Source organism: Halichoerus grypus, chromosome 9 (genome assembly GCF_964656455.1).
Source record: "Halichoerus grypus chromosome 9, mHalGry1.hap1.1, whole genome shotgun sequence".
Lineage (NCBI taxonomy): Eukaryota > Metazoa > Chordata > Mammalia > Carnivora > Phocidae > Halichoerus > Halichoerus grypus.
Window position 1 is genome coordinate 95,181,422 of NC_135720.1, and position 5,430 is coordinate 95,186,851.

The window sequence follows — 5,430 nt, forward strand, 5'->3', positions numbered from 1 at the left end:
AAAGGAACAGAACTACTGCAGGAAGCATCCAACAGGTTCCTAGATCTAAGCTTTAGCACTACTTTTCAGCCAAACCCTGAGTGTGGTGAGGACTGACTACTGGGGTATCAGGAGCTTCCTTATTAGAGAAGGCAGAAAGAATAACGTACAGAATTCAAACACTAACATTCACTCCCCGACACTCTAATTTCTCAGATCTAGTCACTGTATCCCTGTTTTGTTGTCTGAGTCCAGATTTCTACCTGGATAACCAAAGATTTCCAGTCTCAGAGCAACTTAGTTGCTCTGACAAGTCCCCAGATTAATTAGAATATGTGCTAGAAACCCTGTCAGGAGCAGGTCCCAGTGGCCAGCCCTAACTCCCATGCTAACCACTCTCAGATAAACTAGCAGGTTATATACTCCACTTACCTACCTTTGGGGCCTCATCTTACTCCTTGTTAGTACTTCCAAATGTTGGATTCTGTTTTGGACTATCTGTTCTGGTCTCTCGTTATATTTCTAACATTCTAAGTTCTTCTTTCCTCTCATCCTTCCAACTGAAGTAGTCAAACTCCCCCCATGCCTCATTAGAAGTTATTATAGTTGTAGCTCTAGGTTTTAGATCTTTCTTTACAATTGTGCTGTGGTTCCTTGGTTCCTGTCTGGTCATATTTTGAAGTATGGTAACTTTACTTGGCAAATAATGTCAGGACAAAGAGATCCTTTGTGAAAATGCTTCACCTTTGAGTTTATGTTACCACCATGAAAGGCCATCTGAATAAAGAAGAGCTTAATAGATAAAACACTTAAGGAGTTACCAAATCTTCTTTCTTTGTTACTTTTAGCCTAAGGCAGTTTTGTGGTTGCTACCATCGTGAGAAATTTTGGTGTGTATTATACACATTTTTATCCTCATCATGAATGTGGAAGAAATATTTAAGAAAACTGGCCAGCATCCCTCAGTGGGATGCCTGATTGGCTGAGTTGGTGAAGCGTGCAACTCTTGATTTCAGGGTTGTGAGTTCGAGCCCCACGTTGGATGTGGTGATTACTTAAAAAAAAAATAAATAAAATCTTAAAAAAAAAGAAGAAAGAAAGAAAGAAACATAGCCAGCATCTTGGATTTAAGTCAGAGGTTTCCAAGGAAAGATCTCAGGAAAAGTCTTATTGACTATTTAAAATATACAATCAATAGCAAAATAAACATTTTCAGCAGGGGAGACACATTTATTTTGTGGTCATTTGTTTTGTGAAAAAATATAGGATAAAAACTCATTTTCTCTTCTCTCCTCTCTCTCTTCTTTCTTTTTTCTTTTCTCTTTCTATCTCTCCCTGGAAATCTTACCCAGTGTAATTATCCAGTTCAAGCAGATTACTTTCACATCTGTCTCATTCTTCCCTCCTGAGCTCCAGATACACACCATTAATGGCTACCTACAACTGAGCATCTTGTGGGCATCTGAAACATAATACAATTGCAAATGACTCATCCTCGTTGTCCCTGCCACAACACACACCAAGCCGGCTCCTCCTTCTGTATGCCTTTTCTCTGGTAAGGAAACCATGCAGTCTTCCAAGCTAAAAACCTCAGAAATATCCAACACTCATCCCTTTCTTCAATGAAAATCATATATTTGGTTATCAAGTATTTATTCTAATTCCAAATTAGTTAGCAATTTTGTTCCCTCTCATTCACCCTCCAATGCCTCTGCATTAGTTTGTCATCCACCGACAGTTTCTTGGATTCACTGCAATAGTCTCCTTGTCGAACCCCATGTCTCCACATTTCCTCCCAACCATGTCTCAGAGTCACCTCCTGGGACTTCTTTTTACAAAATCGTCATCATCACCATCATTATCACAACAACAATGATAATAAAGTTTGCTCCATACTTAAGGGACAGCAAAAATTTCTCACTGCTTCCAAAATGCAGTCTAAACTTTAGCTTGACACATAGGATATATAATTTGGCTCCAAACTTTCTTTTTTCATATTTACTGCTCCTTCTTTGCACCCCCATAAACACTAAGATCAAACCATACAAACTTCTTCATTGTTTTAGAAAAATGCCATGCCTTTTATACATTTCTTTCTCTACATGCTTTCCCTCTGTCTAGAGTATATCCTCTATTTACTGACATTCAGTATTTCCACTGTGGCTTCTCACATGCAACACTGTTTATTTGTTACTCTTGGCTCACTAAACTGTGCTCCTGAAGAAAAGGGAATATAAGTCAACTATAGGTATCAAGCGAACAACGGACATTTAATTTCAGTGACTGAATAATAAATGAATCTAAGGCAACATGCATAGTAATTACATCTATAAAGAAGGATCTTTGTGATGTTAGAATAAGGTTGATTAATCAGTGAGTAGTAAATTGTTCAAGATATACACATTTAAGAAAGGATGAAAAATCCAGGAAGATACTTTTTTCTTCTCTGTTACTTGCAGAATGAGGAAAAACTTGATTCTACATCAAAAGCAGCCCAAATAATGCTACTTTACATTCCCATCAAAGTCTAATTCAGAAATTATGTCATAAATTTCCAACATATAGCATCTACTCAATCCACCACATGTAATGTCAGGCACACTTCTAAGTAGTGAAACAGAGATGGTGACCATGAAAGACAAACACATTTTTAGGTCTTTGATGATATTAAGGAATAATTGATAATGGTATTGTAGTTACGTTAGAAAATAATCCTTGAATTTTAGTGATACATAGTGAAAACACAGGTATGACATCAAAGATGGCTTCAAACAGAGTATGAAATGGTGAGGTAGTAAGACTGTGGATATGGCAGCTTTACTAAGTGTTGATGGATGTTTAGGACAGGTGATGGATAATGGGAATTCATTAAAGTATCTGTCTACTTTTGCATGTGCTTGAAATTCTGTCAATATATTTAAAACATTTTCGATCATGACCAACTACACAGTTGTAAACAATTAAAGTGACATTAAATACATGTTATTTGTACTTGTGAGGCACTCTGGTACTTTCTATTTTATTCTTTCCTATTCTATTTTATTTAAAAAAAACCATAATGATAAACCACTAAATTTATTTGTTTTAGCTAATGAGCCATGGAAAACACAGTTTTATACAATGAAATAATTCTCCATGTGTTAATTTCCCCCTGTCCAATGTACACTCTATGAGTTTTCTACATTTCATATTAAATACCAACCTTCTCATAGGGCTTCCAGACTTTTAAGCATCTCATCTCCCTGATGTTGCTCTAATTTTGTCGGGGAGCATATTAAAATTATGTTCTCGAGTATATATTCCAACAGAAACATCACTTTAAATAAACAGTGTTGTTCCAAGTGATGAAATTGTATCTTTTATTCAAACTTGACCCTAGTATAAAAGGAGAGTGCTCCTGAACATACACTCTTCTCTATGTTCCACTCTGTATGTAAGCGTCTACTCTCGTTATACTGGTCTTTCTAGCATTAGGTTCTGATTATTCTTTAGCTCTGCAACCACAAATAAATGTCCAGATTCATAGACTCTCCAGGCATCCAGTCATTCCTTAGCTTATGTTTGTACAGCCTATTTTTCAGATTTTTAAAAACTGAATGTCATTCTGTGGTTTTAAATACTTTCCCATTTACTAAGGTCATTTTCAATCTTATTTTCTATGGCACAAGCTAAGCCTCCTGGGATGGTGCCATCTATGAAAAAATAAATACTTTTTACATAGCAGCATTCAGCTGAATGATAAAGTTGAATACTATGCAGTCCCACTGAACCATCTTTTTTAACTGTCACTTCAAAACAGTGACACTTCATTTCAAGCCTCAAACCTATTGTAACTGATCAAATAAATGTAACAAATAAGGAACAATTGAGTACCACTAAGTTCTTGATAATAAGCCATATAGATTATCTAAAAAGTGGCAAATATAACAGTTTGGAGATGATTTAATAGATATTCATTTATAGTACTACATTTAAGAACCATAAGACTTGATAAAATGAATATATAAACTTACACATTGTGTTATAATCTCTAGCCTTCTATAATTGTACTTATGTGTTTACATACTTTCCACAAATGTATGTTATAATCCTTAAGATCTGTACTTCATAATGTGTAAGATGGTGTTTGATGTGTGCTAGGTAATTTAATATTATGCATACTGAATTAAAGTCCAACTTATCCTATTTCATTATTACTCTGACATAGGAAGATACAAAGACAAATAATATCCAGGCATAGAAAAAATAATTTGTTAAGTACTTGAAGAAATGTACCTACAAATAATTTTTGGTGATTACATACGGAGTAATATGAAAAACAAAAACAAAAACAAAAAGCCTTGGGGATAAAAAAGAAAATGTGAGTCAGAAGGAGTTGCAGACTAAACTGCAACATCTGGCTTTGGCGTGATCATGTTTCTGCAGCATTATCTCAACAGGGGGGAGATCAAGTCTATACAATGAAGAAGCTGAGCTGAACCTATGGGACAAGAGACCTCCTCGGCTCATCCTGCTGGGCTCTCCCCAGATGACAAATACTCTCGACACTGAATCACCATCAAGAAACACTTCAAGGCACTCAAGACCCAGCAACCATGCCCCGTCCTCCGAGCGTCCCTTACATTTCATGTCTCTTCTGCTGTCTGCTCCCCTCAGAGACTTTTTGAAACCAAGCTCTTCCATCTGTGAGCCCTGAAGCCTTCTTACCACCCTTGCTCTTTGGAACCCTGTTTCACTGTTGCCTTTGATCCGCTTGTGTGAGGCAATCATGGTAGCAATCCCCCTTAAGGGAACCAGTTTGAATCTTCTTTCCATATTTTGAATCACTGCCAGGCTACTAAAATGATTTGAAAGAAAAAAAAAACAAAAAACTTGAATTTGGATAAGTCAATATGGAGCCTGATGCAGAAAAGTATGTAACTAATCTAAAATCCACAACTTAGTGTGGATAAGGATCATGGCCGTTCACCACACTTATTTATTTTTTATTTTTTTAAAGATTTCATTTACTTAATTGAGAGAGAGAGAGAGGATGAGCGGTGGGGATGGGGCAGAGGGAGAGAGAGAAGCAGACTCCCTGCTGAGCACAAAGTTTGATGCGGGACTCGATCCCAGGACCCTGGGATCATGACCTGGGCTGAAGGCAGACGCTTAACCGACTGAGCCACCCAGGCGCCCCCAGTTGCCACACTTTAAAAACACATTTTGCCACTAACCAAACTGAGCTGTATTGCTATTGTAGTAGATGGTCTGTGAGAATCCCAAACATTCTTAGGATTCCCTGACATGAGATAAAGACAACTTAAAACTGACTTCTCAGGTTCACGATACATTAAGAAATCCTCACAATCTCTAAAACCATTGTATTTAGGAATCCAATAAAAGTAAATGGGATTCTATCACTTTGACAAATGGAACAGCTCTTACTCCACGAAAGTCATGGAAAGGCTG

General features: G+C 37.0%; 1 pseudogene; it reads left to right on the forward strand.

Moving 5' to 3' along the window:
• The first annotated feature begins 4,249 nt into the window (after positions 1 to 4,249).
• LOC118540615 (H/ACA ribonucleoprotein complex subunit 3 pseudogene) lies at positions 4,250 to 4,668 on the forward strand (annotated as a pseudogene).
• Positions 4,669 to 5,430: the final 762 nt, after the last annotated feature.